This window comes from Carcharodon carcharias, chromosome 6 (genome assembly GCF_017639515.1).
Source record: "Carcharodon carcharias isolate sCarCar2 chromosome 6, sCarCar2.pri, whole genome shotgun sequence".
Classification (NCBI taxonomy): domain Eukaryota; kingdom Metazoa; phylum Chordata; class Chondrichthyes; order Lamniformes; family Lamnidae; genus Carcharodon; species Carcharodon carcharias.
In genome coordinates this window covers 123,123,500-123,136,128 of record NC_054472.1, presented here as the reverse complement: position 1 = coordinate 123,136,128, position 12,629 = coordinate 123,123,500, and the positions used below count along the sequence as shown (strand labels likewise).

Below are 12,629 nucleotides of genomic sequence, written 5' to 3'. Positions count from 1 at the left end.
GCCCTTATCTAGTGGCACAGCAAAAGAGGTAAGCTGCAAGAACACAATAAGTTCTGATGAAAGGTCATCGACCTGAAACATTAACTCTGTTTCTCTCTTCACAGAAGCTGCCTGGCCTGTTGGGTACTTCCAGCTTTTCCTGTTATTATTTATAACACGAGGAACTAATCTGGTTGTTGAAGGAATTGTAGGTATGAACACAGATCGCCAATTAATTAGATTTAAATCCCGAGCAGGATGAGCATTCTAGGTGTAACTCTTAATACAGTGATGGATTCACATACATCCCCTGAGAAAGCAGTCTTGACAGGGGAGTACATTTATGTGGATGCTTACTATCATAGAATTGTTATGATGCAGAAGGAGGCTATCTGGCCCACTGTATCTGTACTGGCTCTCCTGTGGGCGACTCACCCAGAACCATTCCCCAATCTTCTGCCCATCTCCTTCCACATTCTTCCTTAGACTAATTCAATTTTGAATGCTTCAATTTAACCTGCCTCCACCACTCAGGCAGTTTTTTCAAAACCTAGCCACTCGCTGCATAAAAAAGTTTCTCCTCATGTCACTTTTGCTTCTTTTACTAATTAAATCTGTGCCCTCATGCTCAATCCTTTCACGAATGGGAACATTTTCCCCTATCTACTCTGTCCAGACCTCTCATAATTTTGAATACCTCTACAAAATCTCCTCTCAGCCTTCTTTCCTCCAAGGAAAACAGTCCTAACTTCTCCAATCTATCTTCATAACTGAAGTTCCTCTTCCCTGGAACCATTCTTGTGAATCTTTTCTGCACCCTCTCTAATGCCTTCACGTCTTTCCTAAAGTCACAATGCTCTAGTTGAGGCCAAACTAGTAACTTATACAACAAATTCAACATAACCTCCTTGCTATTCCTCCCACCTATCTTATGTATTGTGTTCGTTATTGAGAGGGTGGATAAGGATATGTGGGTTCAACGGTGCCAAGTAACACGCCTCACTCTTGCTGATTTTTAGTTACAGAACTTGTTGACAACAGTTGTGCCGTTTTATATTGGATACTTTTGTTAAGAGAGGAAAAAAATAGACCTTCTCTTGCACACATTGAACGAATCATTCTCGATCCCCATCCTTTTCCTGAAGCTGTGAAAAGTCGAGTACAACACTGTACTCAGCTGGACTGAAAACTGCAGCTGGAAGAGCAGAGACACACTCATCCCTCCCCCGGCCGTCAGGCTGCAGCGAGCGCATTCAGCCAGCCGGGCCCGCGCGCACAAGGAGGTCGAGCGCGGATAGGGCGCGCGCCGAGGGTCACGTGGGCAGACGGAATTGGAAGGCGAACAGGAAACAGAAGGTTCCACAACCAATGCATCATTTTCACTTGCGTTCGAGTGGCAGCTCCGACCCCTGAATAAAGCCAACAAGAGCAGAGAAGTTTTAGCTACCACAGCAAAGGTAAGCCGAATGTTCCCTAAACTCATGCCATTCCCACTGCTGGGCTAAAGGTTCCCATCACTCTCGCTTTTTCGGATCAGCAGCGCCGCTCACCACTTTTTATCTTAATTTTGCTTTGAATTCACTTCACTTTAGCCTTTTCATCGTGTCTTTTTTTAACGAAGGTGTGGGTTGTGTTAGTTGGCTGTCTTTCTTCTCCCTCCCCTCCTTTCCATGAGCTGTTGCCGGGTGCCACCTCACTCATTCAGAATCAGCCTTTCGGATGCATGCACGCACCAGTCTATCTGTAACAGGAGTATTCAGTGAATGTATGTTCGCTGATACTGGTTATTACTTTCTTTTGCCGGTCAGTATTTGTGCGTTATTAAGATGGCACCTACTCGGTGTATGGTTCGGTATTCAAAAAACGCAGTGATGGTTTTATCACATTTAAGTTATGGCTTCAGTTTTCAAATCAACGTTTGTATCTTCATTGGTGCGTTTACGTAGCCTATCTTGATAGTTATATAATTAAGCAGATTTTGTTAAAACATGGCAGTAGTCTTACAGATGACACATGCCTTGATCGTTTTGAATACACTGCGAATATATTTTTTTGATTGAACCAAGCAGTTAAATGGCCGTAAATAGAATATTTGGGGTTGTGATACTTGCAAGTAGGCAGAGAAACGTTTTCTGACTTGATTCCCTTATTGTATAAGCAGTTCGTCCAATTTTAACATTCCTTTTTTTTCGCGTATATATACAAAATTCTCATAATTGACTTTTTCCTACCCTTTATTAAGAAAGAACCATTTGTTAATACTGTATTAGTGACCTCAGTTGGAACCACAACAGGCCATTAGAGTTGATCTTGTGTGCATGTGTGTGTGGCTAGACTGGCTAAGGGGTGGAAGCAGCAGGATTCCGAGTATCGATTGCTATTTAGCAATCCAGGTGGAAGCACTTGTTTACAGATGCTAGGTAGGGCAGCCTCAGTGAAAGCCCACAAGTAGAAAGACTTTCAGTACAGTACTTGCTACCCACCTAAGGCATTTAATATCTGCTTGAGGTAACAGAGACTGTTAGCTTTGCTGTTGGCCATGGAATAATATCAGTATGCCCTGCTGTCTTCAGGAGAGGAGGAAAAAATGTGTTGCTGAGGAGCTCCTTTCAATATTGTATGAGCCAAAACTTACCTTGGGAGTTAGTAAACAAGTATAATTATATTAAGGATTGATGCAAACGGGACTTGGTGTTTTATATGTGAAGGGCCCCCAACACAGCACAAATCAAAAGTGTGAAATATTGTATGAATTGTTGATCTACACCTTATCTGTTTTATTCTGTTCTATAAGTTTGTTTTAATATCATGTGAACTTGCTGTGTTTGCAATTATGAACAGTACTTCAACTGTATAACAAAAGCAGAATTACCTGGAAAAACTCAGCCGGTCTGGCAGCATCGGCGCAGAAGAAAAGAGTTGACGTTTCAAGTCCTCATGACCCTTGCTGCTTTTGTGTGTCACAATGATATGTGCTGCAAACGAAGTAAGTGACTTGGTGAGCAGCTTTACAAAAGGCATCAGGCATTGATTGGGTTGCTGATGTTCTGCAGGTGTTGATAACTGATCAGTTTGATGTGGAGTTTGTTCTTTATTTCTAGTTTTGCATCTTAATTAGGGTTAGTGGCCCTCTAGTGGCCCATGTAAAATTAAGCCTAAAGAATTCCCAGGCAGCTCATCCTGGGACCTTGTTTTTTTTTGGCATTGATTGCAGTCATGCTTCAAGTGATTTCCAACTGGAAAGTTTTTTTTTAAATCTCTTGCCATTGTCTGAAACTGAAATACTATTAGTTTAGCTATTTAGTTGTCAGATCCTGGACATTTGATATTGATGCATAATCATTTTTGCTTCACATGATTACAAAATGTGTGGTATTGCTAGGAAATCTTTTTTTTTTAGGGCATCCACCATTCTCTTGTTTTCTCTCACGTAAAATGTCATGGTGTTTTTGTGGTTAAGGTTATCATCTGTCTAAATAGTGTGTAGACTTCCTCAGTATTTAATGCGGAACATGGAGACAAAGCAGTTACCCTCAGATAAAGCTCTTGGATTGTGTGAACATAGGTGAGTATGTGCAGAGACTTTAGGTGACTAGTTATATTTTGAATTTTCAGGAGAGGAGCAGCCCCTAGACATCCCTTCTAGGGCACGTAATTTCTTGTTTTAAATTTTACTTTTAAAGTACTATTTGATCAATGTGCATACCTCCCTGGGAAAAGAGTGGCGAGTTCATGATGCCCATCATTTTAATACACACATTCCAGGGTAAGAGATATACTGAGTTGCAAATCTCCAGATCTTGCAGGTCGATTTACATGGTTCCCAGGGTTTACTTCATAGAAGCAGAATCTTGCCCTTAGCCTTCAGCTTATTTTTAAGAGCTTGTTGGATTTGTGCATTAATTGATCATTAAATATCACTTGCAATAGAACTCATAATTAGCAGCATAAACACCCTTTGAGACATGGTCACTGTTAAGGAATGCCAAACAAACCCTCCACCCCAGAAAGAGAACAGTTTAAACAGTTAGGCCTTATTCCTGCATGCAATGAAGTCATCTTGAAGATTTAAACTCCCAAACTTTTTAAAATGTTCTCTCTCTCATCTTTCTTTCCTTCTCCAGCTCTGTTTGTGTATCTGATTTGGCATTGAATTCACTCTCCATCTTTTGTGTGTCTTTCTCAATTCTTACATCTTATTGGTTATGGAGATAGACTGTTTGGATCTTAGTGAACACAGACTGATTTCCCCCATTTCCCTCACCATGCATTTATCAGCTCACTTTCAGCAAGTTACATTATTTGAATAGAAACATGCAAGAAAAAGGCTAATGGCATACACTGCGAGGTGTTATGAAAACTAGTTGTGAACTTGGTCCGCATAGCATTTAAACAGGAATATAATTTTTTTTGCTTTGTTGCAGGACCATATAGGAATTGAATATGTGGTCCCTTTTAAAAATACTGAATTCACATCCTCCAAGCACAAATTAGGTTTTTTCTTTACAAGGGTTGATGTTAGAAGTGCTGGCAAGGATGTAGAAAGAAATTAGTTTGGGGAATTGTATGCTGGCTTTGAAATCTGGGAAGTAGTACGTGTAGCTAGCTGAAATTGCTGAAGTTTTCAATACATTCTTAGGTGTTGTTAGATTAAATACATTCAAAATTTGCATTATACTTTTCAAGGCCAGTAATTATTGCCCCTGGATTGTGCCTAAACAGTTTAGGAACAAGAACAGTACTAGCAAATCTGACTCCTTCAAGCTGTATGAATAGACAGTAAAGTTTTCCAAACTTGGATGAATAAGAGCTATGTTCATTGTACCTAGCACTGGATCTTGCCTCGTTTCCTCAGTGGATTAGAGGCAATAAGTAATGTTGCCTATTTCCAGTTTAATGGGACCACCAACCTTGTTTGTAGTGTTGGGCATTTAATCCTTTCCACGCAAACACCCTTTACAGTAGGCATCACTGGATAGCAACCGAGCTTGAATCCTGACTGAATTTCTCTTTCATTGAACAAGATTGTTTGAGATTACCTAAGAAAGCACAGTTCAATTCAGAGGAGTCAAACAGTTATCTTAGTTTACTACATTTGAGAGTAATAAATTGTCAAATGTAGTGCTGCTACAAACGATTATGTTGAATGAGGACAGAATCAGATTTGTCTTTGCTGTTTAGCCTGCCAAATTTCATAAACTGGCAAACAGAGAAAGGACTTCAGGCAAGCTACCAAAATTTGACGAGAACCCATTGAGATATTTTATTGGGTTTGTTTTAAACACATTGCAATTGATATTTAATAATTGTTCACCCACCTATAAATCAGCTCACTTTGACATTACTGTTCACCTCAGTAGCCCTATATTAAATACATTACATGGTGTGGCACAGCTGACCTTGCCAGTAATGCTGCAATATGTCTCAAAAGAGGAAGAATCTTCTAATGTTCCTATTCTGATTGCTGTCTGGTGACTCTTGCTGGAAAATCATTGTGCATTGTGTATAATCATTGAACCTTGAAGATAGAATTGAGCTTGGCTTGACTCAGATTTTAGCCTCTCATTAATGCTTTGAATCTTGCTATTTGAGGCTCAACATTTGAAGGATGGTCATTCGGGATTCTTTTGATACCTTACAAGATGGAAATTCCACTCTGTACCCAAGCACTACTTCTCTAATTAAATTAAGAGACTTAATTGGTTTTTAACTGAAATCTATTTATACTTTCATAATACTAAATTTTGGAAAGACGCATTCCAGTTTGACATTAGAATTTGCCCGTGTTAAATCCTGCCACTTGCTGTCGTTGACATATTTGCATTTTGAAGAAAATTATTTCTGCATTTAGAAATTGGATCCAATTTGACATGTTTGGCTGCTTAATTTTGCAAAAGTTCATCAACTTAAAGGATGTAGAGTTTACAGTTCCACTTATCTCACATCTCAGTTCCAGAGTGGAGAAATATCATTTTTCTATTCAAGACTGCATTATTATTGTATTTTCATGTAATAAGTGACTATACTTAAAAAGCACACATTGGCTCTGAAGTACTTTGGGGCATCCGGAGTTAGTTAAATACACTAGTATATTAAATAAGTTCTATAAAAGCAGATTTTTAAAAATACAAGAGAATTTGCCATCTGTTTACTGCAGACATTTAACTGAAGATTGCAGCACATGCTTAAAATTAGTATTGTGATAATTTTCTTATTTTTTGGAGTGTACTGGCATCCAGTGTATCTCCCAGTTGAAGGCTTGATGTACAGTGTTTACATTTTGAAGTACATATTTTATCATAGTTAACTACCATGCCAACTGTGCATGCCAAGCTTTGTTATCTGGAAAATATGTAGCCAAGTTCTCAAACAGAATAGCACTGAATATTATCCTTTGCTGCTTGCAAAGGTCTTTAGGTTACATGGCTGTATAAAAGATCAGCTTATTCTAGTCAGTGATTAGTTACGAGCAGAGATATATTTTACCTGGAGTTTTTAAGGCTTTCCAGTATGAAATGCTGCACTTTAACGTACCATAAACGAGGCGAAACCTTTACTTGGGAAGTACCATGATCAATAACCTTCAAATGTCATTTATGTACTTTACAAACTGTTAATTACTGATTTAGTTTAATTTAGACTGATCATCAATGGCCAATTGCATGTGCAATTGCCAAAATAGCACAATGAAGTGCAATTAAAAGAATCAAAACAAGAAATGAAATCCACCATAATAGGCTGTATTGTTGTGTTTCCAAATAACTTTTGCGTGTTTTTGTTCATTGTCCAAACAGGTTTTTTGGAGTTAAATTGCACTTTTATAGGATGTGTTTAGATTGTTGGGATAGCAGCCATAATTGAACTCTTAACAAAAACAAAAATTGCTGGAAAAACTCAGGTCTGACAGCATCTGTGGAGAGGATAACAGAGTTAACATTTCGAGTCTGTATGACTCTTCATCAGAACTAAAGAGAAATAGAAATATGGTGAAGTATAAGCTGTTTAAGAGGGGTGGGCCAGTGATAGGTGGAGGCAAAGGAAAGAGTGCCAAAGATGTCATAAACAAAAGGTCAAAGGGGTGTTGACAGTGGTGTATTAGCAAAAGGATGTGCTAATGGTGACATTAAGAGTAGAAAGTAGGACGAGCAAATGACAGATGGCCCAGGGTGGTGGGGAGGGGGGGGAGGGATCAAAATAGGCTAAAAGGTGGAGATAAAACAATGGATGGAAATAAATTTTAAGTATAATAGAAATAGGTGGGAAAAGAAAAAATATATTATTATTAGACAAAAGGGGATCAAAAAGGTTTGAGGATGGAAGAGAGAGTCCATGATCTGAAGTTGTTGAACTCAGTGCCTAATGTCCGGAAGGCTGTACAGTGCCTAATGTCCGGAAGATGAGGTGCTGTTCTTCCCATTTGTGTTGAGCTTCACTGGAACATGGCAGCAGGCCAAGGATGGACATGTGGGCATGAGAGCAGGGTGGTGTGTTGAAATGTCAAGTGACAGGGAGGTCTGGGTCATGCTTGCGGAGAGACTGAAGGTCTTCCGCAAAGCGGTCACTCAGTCTGCGTTTGGTCTCTCCAATGTAGAGGAAACCGTATTGGGAGCAGCGAATGCAGTAGACTAAATTGAGTGAAGTGCTGCTTCATTTGAAAGGAGTGTCTGGGCCCTTGGATGTTGAGGAGGGGGGAAGTAAAGGGGCAGGTGTTGCACCTTCTGCGGTTGCATGGGAAGGTGCTGTGGAAGGGGGTTGAGGTGTAGGGGATGATGGAGGAGTGGACCAGGGTGTCCCAGAGGAACTCTGAACTCTGTTGTATTAACCAATTTTCAATACTCCATCTATGAAACACCAGCATTGATGAAGGACAACCAGCAGAATTTGGCTTGTACTAACAAAGGACCCCAGCTGCTTTGGTCTCTGTCTGCGCGTGCATGATTTCTACTGGATGATTTGCAGATGGGTAATTTTTGGTACTAGAAAAGAGGCTGCAGCCGCCATGCCAGGAGCCACAAAAGCATCCAGTGTGTGGTTGTTTCACATTTTAAAAAAAGTGAAAGTTAATTTAGATTTTTTTATCATCACTTCCATTCTGCCTGCTCCTATAATTTTGGAGCAATCTATAGGTGGCTGGGACTCCATTGTTCTAATTTGCCTTTTAAAACAATTAAAAAATATATTAAACCTCTTGAGATTTAAGTATGTCATTATATCTGGAAATTTGTTGCAATATTTTAACTATTGTCATTTCCTGATTCTTTCGAAGCAATATCAAGAAAAAAAATTGAGGTTTTGATAGGATCAACCATAAGTTTATCTTGAGTTCCTGAGTAAGATGGGGTACCATATGGTTGCAGGATTTTTTTTAAACTACCTTATTTATCAAGAATTAAATTATTACTGCTGATCTGGATCTATTTTTGCTCCTTTTTTAATTTTGAGCTCTTGACAAATATTAAGTACTGCATCACATTGAATCTAAGATTGAAAACTATGACTCAGTCTGGCTCTAGCTCTGCTTCATATTTTATGCCCAGTCTGCAACAGATTTGTGAACTACATAGTTCTTACTGTTTGGTATCAAAGGCATATATAGGAAATAAATGAATGTATTTAAGCTGAAGGTACTCATGGCCATTTTAAAGTGCAATGTTTAACAGAATTTGTATTCTGTAAAGCTTTATAATATATTGAATTGAGACCTAAACTTAAGTGCCTTAACTCATTCTACTTTGGTATTTGTCAGAATTTTATCTGTTTATATGGCATTTCAAAAATATTGTTGTGTGGCTGAAAAAAGAGGCATGTTGTTGAAGTTTTTTTTATCTTGTGCTCATTTGGACAGAAGCATGAATATGAAATCTCAAAGGGTACGTCAACTTATACTGCAAAAAGAACATGTCCATGCATTGCACCTCCTTCAACTAAACAAAAGCTTGATGAACAACCATTCCCTGATTCATTCCCCATGACAGTGCCTTGACCAATCAGAGTCGATCTGCCTGGTTTGAATTTAAACAAAAGTTTGGCAGTTAACTCTTCCCTGGTGCATTCTCATGGCAGCGCCTCTATGAATAAGAGTCCAATTGCCAACCAATCAGCATCTTCTCATGCATTTTAAATAGCTGTCCCCTTTGAAATTTAACATTCTTGCATCTGTCCTAATGAGTGCAAGACAGAGTTTCTAAGACATGTATCTCTCTTTCAGCAATGCACAAGTTCTGTACGATCAAGTGACTATTTAAATACTATTGTGCAGGCTGAGTTGTACATCCTGGGCAGGACCTTGGTTTAAAATACCATTATTTTGCTCCTGGATAAGATAAAGTCAGTTTTGCTTGCCAGCTGTAAGTGACCTGCTATCTAACATGATGGATGACGCAAAAATGGTTTTGCACCAACACAAATAAGATAAAGATAAGTTATTGTTGTTGACATCTTTTGATGATCTGCTTCTATCACTGCTTGTTTGTCCCTACAACCACACCCCCCTCCACTTCTCTCTCTCTCTCTCTCCGCCCCCCCACACACACACCTTAAACCAGCTTATATTTCAACTCTTTCTTGGACTCGAACTCAAGTTCTGTTGAAGGGTCATGAGGACTCGAAACGTCAACTCTTTTCTTCTCCGCCGATGCTGCCAGACCTGCTGAGTTTTTCCAGGTAATTCTGTTTTTGTTTTATATCACAAATAAGATAAAATTGTCTATCCCTTTCCATATCCTATGACCTAGGTGTGACCTTCTACACGTCAAAAGAGGTAACATGAAAAATAATAAGCTTAGAAATTGTTTTCTGTGATCAATAGGCTTTGTGATAATTTTCCATCGTACATCAAGCGCATCTTGTTGCTTTAGGCTGTATATAGGTTTAATAAATTAAAGGCAAAATACTACGGATGGTGGAAATCTGAAACAAAAACGGAATGCTGGAAAAAGTCAGCAGGTCTAGCAGCATCTGTGGAGAGAGGAACAGAGTTAATGTTTCGAGCCTGTATGACCCTTCTTGAATAAATGCCATGTTCCCAGATGACTTTCCCCCATATATCTATACATGGTGCATTTCGTCTGTTAGGCTAAATATGAACTGAGTTCAATAATAGTGCAGAATGCATATCACAATGTTACAATCACTTAATAGAATTAGACCTTTTTACAGAGTATGTACTATGTTTAAGCGATAAAATTAACTTTTGACTTGCTGCCGCTTATTTTAATTGTAATAGCATTACAATCTGCTTTCACTAAAGAATTGTAAGGATACAATATTGCAAGTTCAGTAAAGGCTATATGCATGCAAATGGATTTTATCCTCTGACTCATGTTGCTCATTAAATTGGAGTATATGTCTTAAGACCATAAGATGTAGGAGCAGAAGTAGGCCATTCAGTCCATTGAGTTTGCTCTCCCATTCAATGAAATCATGGCTGATCTGATAATCCTCACCTCCACTTTACGACCCAGCCTCTACAGCCCTCTGGCAGTAAAGAATTCCATAGATTGACTCCCCTCAGAGAGAAGAAATTCCTCTTAATCTCTGTTTTAAATGGGTGTGCCCCCTTACTCTCTGATTATGCCCTCTGGTCCTAGACTCTCCCATGGAAAGCAACCTCTCAGCATTCACCCTATCACGCCCCCTAAGGATCTTGTGTTTCAATAAGGTCACCTCTCATTCTTCTAAACTCCAATGAGTACAGGCCCACCCTACTGGGCCTCTCCTCATAAGAAAGTCCCTTCATACCCGGGATCAACCAAGTGAATCTTCTCTGGACTGCCTCCAATGCCAGTATATCTTTCCTCAGATAAGGGAACCGAAATTGTTCACAGTATTCTAGTTGTGGTCTAACAAGTGCCTTGTATAGTTTTAGCAAGACTTCCCAATTTTTATATTCCATTCCCTTTTGAAATAAAGGCCAACATTCCATTTGCACTCCCTATTACTTGTTGAACTTGTATGTTAGCTTTTTGTGATTCATGCTCAAGACTCCCAAATCCCTCCATGCTGCAGCCTTCTGTAGTGTTTCTCCATTTAACTAACACCCTGTTCCTCTCTTTCTGCCAAAATGGATAACCTCACATTTTCACACATTATATTCCATCTGCCAAGTTTTTGCTCACTCACTTACCCTGTCTATACTCCTCTAGACTCCTTGTCATCATCACTTGCCTTCCCACCTATTTTTGTGTCATCGGCAAACTTGGCGATAGCATATTCACTTCCCTCATACAAGTCATTAATATACGTTGTAAATAATTGAGGCCCCAGCACTGATCCCTGTGGATCCACCAGTTACAGGTTGCCACCCTGAAAATGCTCCATTTATCCCAACCTTGTCTTCTATTAGTTAGCCAATCCACTATTCATGCTAAAATACTAACCCCCCGCCCCATCCCACTCCCCAAACACCATGGGCTCTTATGTTATTAAGTGACCTTGTGTGGTACCTTATTGAACACCTTTTCGAAATCCAAATATATTACATCTACTGGTTCCCCTTTATCTACCCTGCTTGTTAACCTCCTCAAAGAATTCTCAAATTTGTCAGGCATGACTTCCCCTTCATGAAGCATTATTGCCTCTGCTTGATTAAATTACGTATTTCTAAATGCTCTGCTATTACATCCTTTATAATAGACTCGAACATTTTCCCAATAACACGTTAAGCTAACGGGCCTATAGTTACCCGTTTTTAGCCCCCTTTTTTTTGAATAAGGGTGTTACATTTGCTGTTCTCCAATCCCCTGGGACTCTTCCAGAATCTAAGGATTCTTGGAAGGTTACTACCAGTGCATCCATTATCTCTGTAGCTACTCCCTTTAATATCCTAGGATGCAACCCATTAGGTCCAGGGGACTTATTGGCCTTTAGCCCCATTAGTTACCCTAGTGATAGTTATTTTATTTATTTCCTCCCCTTTTTTTGTCCCTTGATTATTTAGTATTTTTGGAATGCTATTAGTATCTTCTGCCATGATGCAAAGTATTTATTCAACTCGTCTGCCATTTCCTGGTTCCCCCTTATTATTTCCCCAGCCTTATCCTATAAGGGGCCTATGTTCACTTTGGCCTCTTTCTTTTTATGTATTTAAAGAAGCTCTTAATGTCCTGTTTGATATTATTTGCTAGTTTACCCTCAAAGCTTATTTTCTCCCTCCTTTTATTCTTTTTTGGTCATGTTTTGTTGATTTTTAAAACTTTCCCAATTCTCTGGCTTACCACTGATCTTTGCCACGTTGCTTGTTTTTTCTTTCAACATGATACTGTCCTTAACTTCCTTGGTTAACGATGGTTGGTTTATCCTCTTCCTAGGACCCTGCTTCCTCACCGGGGTATATCTTTGTTGAGAGTCATGAGCTATTTTATTAAATGTGTGCTATTGTTCATCAACAGCCTTTTCTGATAAACTCCCCTCCCAGAACACTCCGGCCAACTCTGCCCTCATTCCATTGTAATTACCTTTACTTAGCACAGTTGTTTCCAACTTGTTTCTCACTCCCTATCTGAATGCTAAATTCTACCATATTGTGGTCATTGTTTCCTAGGGGATCTTTTACTCTGAGATCACTTATTAAATCTGGCTCATCATACATTACCAGATCCAAAATAGCCTGATTCCTGGTTGGATCCACAACATATTGTTCTAAGAAACTG

At 39.3% G+C, this 12,629-nt stretch overlaps 1 protein-coding gene across 2 annotated transcripts in view; it reads left to right on the top strand.

The window, feature by feature from the left end:
• The first annotated feature begins 1,286 nt into the window (after nt 1-1,286).
• Nucleotides 1,287-12,629, top strand: part of lpin2 (lipin 2) — a 101,934-nt gene continuing 90,591 nt past the window's right edge. For both annotated transcript variants that reach the window (XM_041189575.1, XM_041189574.1), the window contains exon 1: nt 1,287-1,436. The gene's annotated coding sequence lies outside the window, so the exon portion shown is untranslated. The remainder of the gene's footprint in view (nt 1,437-12,629) is intronic.